The 9,909-nt window shown below is 36.5% G+C and overlaps 1 long non-coding RNA gene across 1 annotated transcript; it reads right to left on the bottom strand.

The window, feature by feature from the left end:
- Positions 1–7,955: 7,955 nt before the first annotated feature.
- LOC127874629 (uncharacterized) lies at positions 7,956–9,144 on the bottom strand. The gene is made up of 2 exons (XR_008047029.1): positions 8,560–9,144; positions 7,956–8,401 (listed from the first exon to the last, which is right to left on the bottom strand). It is a non-coding gene; the product is annotated as an uncharacterized LOC127874629 (long non-coding RNA).
- Positions 9,145–9,909: the final 765 nt, after the last annotated feature.

The raw sequence follows: 9,909 nt of genomic DNA, 5'->3' as shown, positions 1-9,909 counted from the left end.
TCCTACGAGTGTCAATGTGCACTAAAAAATTCTTAATTTATATACACCACATGACAAGTTGTTAGTGAGAGCACTCGAAACGGGGACTTGCAACAAAGGAAAGAGATAAGGATTGGGCTTCGATAAAGCTTTGATAATTTATGGGACAAAATACAATTTGCACTGTGGCACATCCGGTATTCGTGTCACTTTTATCTCGTAACTTCCGATCTCTTCCTTTTTCTTCCCGTCGACGAAGTTTTGATTGAGCGCTTGTGAACAACATACAGATATGCTGATATCTGCATTCTTAAGACAAGCAATACACTTGGCACACATAATTATATTGAAATTTTGAGGGGAAAACAAATACGCGCCTATACCCTACTTTATAGTCGAAACTACATGTATTTTGATTGAAAGCTTGTAAAAGGAGATTTGCTGATATCGACAATCTTAAGATAAGCAATAAATTGTGCACACCAATATTGAAATTTTGAGGGAAAACATATAAGCGTTGATAGCCTACTTTATAGTGATTTGTTAACAGAATTGCACAATGACAATTTTAAAAAAAAGTAGTAGATTTAAAAACAAGAAGATTACTAGTATATTAGATTCAAACACGCGATGTATCACTCATGTTCCTAAAGAAATATGAAACGTATCTTTTAATTATTTACACTCATTAAAAGTGATAAATAAAATAATTATACACTACGTTTAGTACTGTGTTAAAATACGTTGTTTACTTTTCAATCCTGATTGGCTAGAGGAATGATTCACATTTTGCTCCCAGAACACGTTGGTTCGTTTTAAGGAAAACAGTATTTCAAAATTTAATCTTAATATCACTCTTATTTATTATTTTTGTCGGATATTAATTGCTGTATACTTTTGACTGTTTTGATATACGCTTAATGACATAAAAAGGCATTAAACATACTTGTTCGTTAATCATGATCATGTGCTCTATGATCGCGTCACTGCACTATCGTTGTGAATTAACTCTTTCAGTGCTGGAACCGAATTTTGAAGGCCTTTGCAAACAGTTTGGATCCAGATGAGACGCCACAGAACGTGGCGTCTCATCAGGATCCAAACTGTTTGCTATTCTGATAGTATTCTTTGAAAAAAAAATCGAAGAAAATGCTAATTTTAGAAATTCAGCAGGCAACATTTTCGCAGACGACAAATTTCCCAGCATGCAACGGGTTAAATATCAACTCCTTTTTGCATGTGGTAGATTTATGAAAGCTTCTGTAGAAAAACATGTACGCGGAGAAGTTTTGTTTATCCCAAATTTAAGACATTTCGTTGTTCAATCATGTAAAACCTTATAACAGTGTTCTGTATCAAAGGCATCATGTACTATACGTATCGTATTTCGAAAGAAAATGTAACCCCGCAGAGCCTAGTTAATTTAGGTTTCTATTAAATGAACTGCGCTTTAAATGCCAAAAAAACTTCGGAATTATTTGAGTTTTACAAGTGATCGATAGCACAGCTTGCATAATATCATAATGCTTTCACCGGGGCTCCTCCGGGACGCTACCGGCCACGACCGGGACTCGACCGGGGCATTACCGGCTACGAACGGGACTCACCGGGTCGTCACCGGGATAAACCGTAAGTCTACCAGGGCTGACCGGGAATCTGCCGGGATGTAAACCGGGGCAGCACCAAGAATATATGTGACCGCGCTAAAAACAAATAACCATCGATCATCCCGGTAGTCGCAGGTCGACCGGCTCTATCAAACCGGGATGAACCGGGGCTACACCGGCACTAGTGAGATTTGGGCTTAACGGAAAATCCTTAATACATTGTGTTTTTTTTTGTTTGTTTTTTTAATTAAATTTCATTACTATGTACCTTTTTATGACGTATTAGATCCGTTCTGTTTAACATTTTAAAATGGCTTAGGTTTTGATAAAAGTACCCACATCCATACCAAATTCTAGGGATTTTACTTTCAAAATGTGACTTTGACACGTGTTTGTATTACTCGGTGATACATATGGATTTTGCAACAACCGGCCTTTCCGGATTCGATCCGTAGAAATTAAATGTTGTGACCTATAGGTTACGCATGCGCAATTAATTTCCTTCTATATTACATATAAAATAGTTGAAGTTCGATATCAAATTTTACCATGATCAAGCGCATACACACTTTATCATCATACATCATTGGAAAGATAAATGCATAATCTTTTGAAAAATGCATGTTATTAAATTCTATGTGTGCTAACTCAAAATATTTACCTTAGAATAGGCAAACCGGTTTTGACAGCTGTGCAGACAACCATTTTGGGCTCAAATAGTATGACCTACTTTCAAAGCCGGGAACCATCAACACAAAAAGTAGAGCACAAAAATGGCTTATTTTCTTATTGCTTACAAATATACCTTTAAGTTGATACCAACACTAACCATTTGTAAAGTATTTTACAAATCCTAGGCAGCATGCACTCAACAATGTGTGCTAAGTATCAAACTGACTGCATGTAAGCCTAAAAACAGGAGTTCCGGTTTGGGGTTTAGGTCATTTTATCGGTCGAACATAATTGAGAAGTCATCTCGCTATAAAGCAATGGTTCGAGGCCTTACAGCCTCTGCTCAAGATATACATTTTTTATTTGCATAACTATGTTTTGTTATATGACGTCGTGGATCCGTTTTTTTTTTACATTATAAGTTTATAACATAGTAAAATGCTAGGATTTCCTTAGTTTCGACCATTTTATAGGTTGAACATGATTGTGAAGAATTCACCTCAGACTACACGTTCAGGTCCGAGGGCGCTATGTGTACCAGCATGTGAGACTTCACTGCGCTGCTCCGAGTGAATCATTTGCCGCACACTGCACACTTGTGCGGTTTATATCCGGTGTGGATGCGCATGTGCTGCATCAGGTTGTGCTTCATGCGAAACACGTGACCGCATACATCACACGGGAATCCGTGGTCTGGAAAAAAAAGGTTTGAAGGGTTGTACAATTTGTTCAACACACTTGATTATAGAAATTTAGATATCAACGGCATTTAACGTGTAGTTGGTATAATAATAAGGAACTCACGGATTGTATCAAGAAAAAACGTTGCAAACGCATGCACATTTTATGTTTGACATACATGTATCGAGAAAGGTCAATGTACAAGTAATAAATGAGTGGTTCGAATCACGAGTTTTGAAATATGTTTCAATTTTATAACATGTTCATGGATCAGATTCAATATTTCTTAATGAGTCATCAAATGTTGGGCGATATAGACACTGGTCATAAAATACTGAATAACGTGAACAAGACACAGGGCAATGATCAAAATTGAAATAAGTGTAGACATAATATGTACCGCTCTCAAGTCCACTGGCCTGAAGTCATTACAGACGCGTGTATAAAAAGTCACGAACATGGTCTAAATAAGAAGTATAAGACACTTCTTGAATAGTTCAGTTGACGACAATCAATAATGGGGAATTTAGTTCGTCTAGAAACATGTTTCCTATCAGTCCACATGGAATATAATACGTAAATAATCTGACAAAACTGCACGCGTATAAACATGATAATATCGCATTTACTTCTTGCATAGCAGCTCGAATATGTGTTTGAAACGATAATACTTGACACAAAAGCGAGCAAGCATGGACGGACCAACGATGGACAAGACGGTAATCCATAAAGCTCCTTATAAACACGATGTGCACATTTGAGCTAAGCATGAAGAAATAACCATTTCATTTTGAATTTATTGTTAACGGACCATTAAGCAATAAGCCTGTTTGTGTTTTGTTGAATTTATAACGCCTCTGTAAATGACGCACAAAACAGCGGGGATAAAAGAGATTTATTCAAGAAGTTACATTTTATATTAGTAACATCTAAAAATAGAACAACCATCATGTACAGCGCAATGTACTTAACATAACACAAGACGTAGAAAATAACTTGCACATTATTGCATTTATAAAGAATTTTATTGCATGGACACGTGTTTGGGAATTTATTAAAATTTTATGAAGATGTCAATCAAAGTGTGAACTTATAATGATTGTTGCAAGTGTTCAAAGTGTTTACCACATTATATTTAATAAAAAAAAATGCTTTTATTCTAACAGACCATTTTTTAAGTCTTAACATCAGCAGAATAAAATGTACTACATTCGTGCAAAGTGTCATAATAGAATAACGCTTTGGACATAAACATAATTTAAATGTATATCTGATAACTTAAGTAGTTTTCTGTGAAATAAACAGCATTGTTTATCATTCGAACTGATCCATTTTGCAAATGCATTGAATTACTTTCGGAAAAATATGGATTTTAAACTGCACAAAGTTATTTTAGAACAAAATATGTTTACATTTGGTATAATTCTTTTTTTGCAGATAATCAATCCTTTAATTATGGACTTTTTGTCCAACAATTTTCCGCTAAGAGGTTATTGTTTGAAATAAATCGTTGGGTGATAAATTATAAAGACTTACGATTAGACCAAAAACATTGTTTAAAAAAAGATTAGTTTCACCTATTTGTCATAATACCCCAATAAAATCAGTATCAGTATGTCATCATAACAATTAACTTATTGTTAAACAAACGTATCATCTACATCTACAAATGTTAATATAGTTCTCATGAAACCAGGAAGTTCCGCACAATACACTTCAAACCCATTCACAAGGACGTTATCATCTTAACGAGTCAGCAATGTAACCATTCGCACAATAAATCAATTACACATCATGTGAGTCTCCACATAGATGTCCTTGACCGACATTGTCATGTCAAAATTAGCAATTGTTTAGATTTGCGCCGTTTCTTTTTTAGTTTTTAGTCACTTCATTTCAACAACGGTCAGATTTCCTACATACTATGTTCTTGCTTTAGTTCTGCTCGAGGTAGCAGTAAACCAGAAAGGTCATACAGGGTACACAAAGCCAAGTGCGTGCAGTTGAAATGTAAACCATTAAGGGTCGAGAAAGCCACTCTTCATGGCAAGGTTGGAATAAGGTACCATGTATGCTGCTGACATGTCAAGAGGAGTTCCTTTTATATATGAGCTAAGAATAAACCAGCACATGTCCTAAGCGATGTACACGTGGTCGGAAAGGAGTCCAAGAAAACACTCATGTAGTCGCCAAGTAAACACAACTATGATTGAGGTCAGCTCTAGATGACCAGGTTGGCATCAGTAAAATACGTGCTGCCACCATGTTAATCATCATTATCGCTAATTATATGAGCAGAAGACTCATCCTCTTGAGCCATATTGTAATCACTACATGATCAGATTAGATTGTGTGACCATATGTTACGATATGTGCCGCCACTACATTGTCATATTAACGTGTGTGCCCCTGTATGCCGGCACTAAATGGTCATGTTTACGTGTGTAACCATATGTGCCGCCAGGTTAGTCTTCACGTTGAAGCTCCGGTCACACACGTGACACTTAAAGGGGCGGTCCCTCGTGGGTACGACCACGTGACGTCGGCAGTGAGAGGGCGACTGGAACACCTTCAGGCAGAACGGACACTGCTTGTCTGAACCAGCTTCTGAAAAAATGGGTCAGATATTTATTAAAACGTGAATTACTTATAAACCAGCCCAATATAGCCCAGAACGCCTTGAAATGAGATCGTCGAGGAACAAGAAAAAAGAGGTCGCCCCGTTCTAACTAAAGGGAGGAGAACCTTTCATGGGGATACGCTAAACATGTGGGCTATGCCCCAGGTGGAGTGCAGAGGAATAAGCAAGCAAGTTAGAATTACTTACAAACTTAAACATCTGGACCAACGCCTAAAGTCTGTATGAGTACGTTCAAATAATAGGATAACCTTAGAATACAAGTCATTTTTGCTTGTCTGAAACAGCTTCTGGCTAAGAAGCGTCAGATATGTATCATTATTATATGAATTATTTGCAAACTTATACGTATGGACCAACGCGTATATAGTGTATGAGTACGAGTATATTATAGGACATTCTTATCATTAAAGTCAACTTAATTAGAATTACATACCGCTTTGAGAAAGTTTCAAAACTGTTAGTCAAGCAAAGATTTTGAAAAATGCGAAAAATTTATTTTTCATTTGCCTAAAAATTAAAGATGTATTATCGCCTCTAAACCGAAAATGGCGGGATTATATTTCACCAACTGTATACATTGCGCAAGTTGCATTTAAAACATGAAAAACGATCTTGAGAATTTCGATAATGAAACATCAACCTTGTGTTTATTGCCCATGACTTTAAGACAGTCAAGTCTTGCACTTGCTATGGCACAAGCTTGATTCTCTTCCAGAAACATGTATGACTTTACGAGCAATTTAAATGATTACTCAAACTAAGAAGAAAAACTAGTAGTATATTGCTTTCTGATTACAAGATTCTTTATTGTAAAATGTGCAATATGATAATAACTCCTTCTTGGGGTAAGTGCTCTGCTTTTCACACTTAAATATATTAATATCAAGAAATACAATATACTAAAAACACGTACATTTTAACAGACTGACAATGATGCTCATTTCGAGACGCTGTTAATCAAATCTTTACTCAGATGTATTAATACAGGAAGGAGTTCAATGTCGCACTCATTCAATTACGTCCATGATATTACAATACGGCACATGTTTCGTGTACAGGAAATCGTCCGCCATAGTCCCAAAAAAAGTCCATGCGTGACAAGCAATGTACATTCGCACTAAATATTTGTCTCAAATACTTGCAATGTACATTTGCAAGAATGTTTGTCTCAAAGACTTGCAATGTACATTTGCAATAATGTTCGTCTCAAAGACTTGCAATTTACATTCGCACTTAATGTTGTATCAAATGCTTGCAATTAAAATTTGCAATAAATATTTGTCTCAAAAACTTGCAGTGTACATTCGTACTAGATGTTTGTCTCAAAGACTTGTAATTTACATTTGCACTAAATGTTTGTCTCAAATACTTGCAATGTACATTCGCACTAAATGTTTGTCTAAAAGCCTTGTAATTTACATTTGCACTTAATGTTTGTCCCAAAGACTTGCAATGTACATTTGCACTTAATGTTTGTCTCAAAGACTTGCAATTTTCATTTGCACTAAATGTTTGTCACAAAGACTTGCAAAATACATTCGCACCAAATTTTTGTCTCAAAGAGTGGCATCACATTGCGGCAATGAAAAATGTATAGCCATGTGCCTCTTCAAGTTTGATTTCACGCTAAAGCGGCGACTGCAGAGGGCGCACTCGTACGGTTTATCTCCCGTGTGTATGACCATGTGACGATCCAACTTCGACTTGCTGGGGAACGCCTTGCCGCAAAAACTGCAGTTCTTTACCTTGTCTGGAGGAACTGAAAACAAAGGAGGCAATGTGTGAGAAAGGGAGGATTTATTAGAAAGAGGGCAAGATATGACACAGGAAGGTAGTGTTTTAGAAAGTTAGGCAAAAATGTGAGAAAAAGTCAACAAAATGACGCAAAATCATGAGGCGAATGGATAATTAGTTGGGTTTTTTTCTTCAAATTGACTGATGAAAAACAATGAGAACATATACACGTAATTGGATTCTTTCACATAACTAACCGAGAGATGACATACATGTATGATGTACACAGGATTTACATTTCGGCGGTGAAAAGAAATCATCCAACCCACTTTAAGAATAAAATAAAAAATGAACATCGTTATTTTTATAACCCACTTTAAGAATAAAATAAAAAATGAACAACGTTATTTTTATAACAATGTTGTGTAAGTATAACAAATTCTAACAAATAGTATACGCTTGCAAACAACACAAAACTATGGGCTACAATCATTAACTGGACTGCATCTGGGACGACACTAAACTTTACATGTATTAAGCCCGTTTTTTTCCAGAGCGATACTAAAACGCAGACTGCATGACATTGAATTGTACCAAGACAAGCATTTAGTTTGAATGTATATAGAAAAAAAACCAAAGACTATGGATTAAGATATTTACTTATTGATAACTTATATTCATAAAGATATCTACTTATTGATAACTTATATTCATATTTTATACAAAATTTGGAAAGGGTCATATGAAAAGTACAAATCGTAAAGAATACGACCGTTTTCCACACACACAAAAAAAAAAACAACAAAAAATACACAAACAAAAGCACTATAATCCAAAAACATTTCGGATGAAATTGAAACGCCTTTCTACAAGGACTCATTCATGCTGTGCATCTTCGTATGGTTTGACCACGAGTCCTTATACTTGAAGGTCTTCGAGCAAATGTGGCAGACGTAGGGTTTATCAGCAGAGTGAGTCTTCAAGTGACGATCCAGTGCCCATTTACTGGCAGTCATGCGGTCACGAACGGGACACCTGAACACGTTGATGCTGACGCCGCCAGTTGACGATGCCACTGGAACCCTTTCTGGAACAGAGACGACAGAACTGTCAATCTATAATTATTTAGAGCATATGATACCTTGGAAGCCATTATGCACCCGTTTGTGTAGTAAGACCGACAGCCCTTCATGGCTAACAAAAGCCCGAAATTAATTTCACAAAGTTTCACAAAGTTGTACCTACGCCAAACCATTGCATCTTTGACACAAAAGAAATACACGAGCAAAACAAAGACTAGTTTTATAAGCGATAAGAGATTGCTGATAACGTCCTTGCAAATAACACAACGGAAAATGACCTAGATTGTAATAAGATGATCTTATGGCTGTCAACAGTTAAAACTTGGTCTTGATCGACACGTTCAAAAACACTTTTGCATATAGGTAACTAGTTAACAACTGTCTTTAACTTCCATAGACATGTCTGAAAATTCACACTTGCACGACCGTGTCAGCACACTGAGCACTCAAAAGTTTTTTTTTCCCAGTGCGATGCCGGACCTGGCTTCAACAATTCGTAATGTCTCTGTTGTTATCTACCACAAAGTATTAACTCAAACTTGCAACGCTTTTTCACGAACTATGCATCCCCATGTGATATGTCAGCGACCGTTTCGAAGCCAAACGTTTGTGTCACACGGTGCATTCAAAAGTTTATCCCCGGTGTGAGTCCTGACATGATCTGCCAGCTTCCACTTGTGTGCTAGTAGCTTTCCGCAGTGGCTGCATACGAATACTTTGGTTGCTATAATGGAACCCCCGCGTACGTTTGTAGCTGAAATAAATATAAACATATGATTAGTATTTATATATACTTATATAACTTTGGTTGCTATATTGAAACCCCCGCGTGCGTTTGTAGCTGAAAGAAATATAAAACTATTATGATTGTTTATTATTGCGCTTTTTTAATAATCACTTATTTATATAAGGTATGTAGTATATTTTACGTATAAATATACGGTAAAACATAAAGCTGCTTTAAAACATCGGCTAGAGCAATGAAAACAATCATTGTACATGTATAACAAAAGCCCGAAATAAATTTAACATAGTGAACCTACGCTTAGCCTACGGATATTTGACACAAAAAGAAAAACACAAACGAGTAGAAGACTAGTTTTATTAAATGATACGTGATAACGTCCATGCAAATAACACCGATGAAAAAATGACACCGATTAAAAACGATGAGCGTGTGTCGGTCAATATTTCAAACTGGGTAATAATCGACACAATAAAAACAATATTTCATAATAGTTACAACTGTCCGTAACCACCTCAGAAATTAATTAAAATTCACCCTTGCAAAGCTGTTTCGTACTTTGTTTAAGAACTATGCAACCCCAGGTGATACGCCAGTGACCTCTTCGAAGCCAAGCGTTTGTGACAAACGGTACACTCGAAAGGTTTCTCCCCGGTGTGGGTTCGGATGTGCTCTGCTATCTTCCACTTGTTGTTATCTAACATCTTGCCGCAGTAGCTACATGTGAATACTTTGGTGGCTGAACCGGAAACCCCGCCTGTGTTTATA

Source organism: Dreissena polymorpha, chromosome 3, assembly GCF_020536995.1.
Source record: "Dreissena polymorpha isolate Duluth1 chromosome 3, UMN_Dpol_1.0, whole genome shotgun sequence".
NCBI classification, from domain to species: domain Eukaryota; kingdom Metazoa; phylum Mollusca; class Bivalvia; order Myida; family Dreissenidae; genus Dreissena; species Dreissena polymorpha.
The sequence above is the reverse complement of the archived record's forward strand: the minus strand, read 5'-3'. Positions and strand labels throughout refer to the sequence as shown.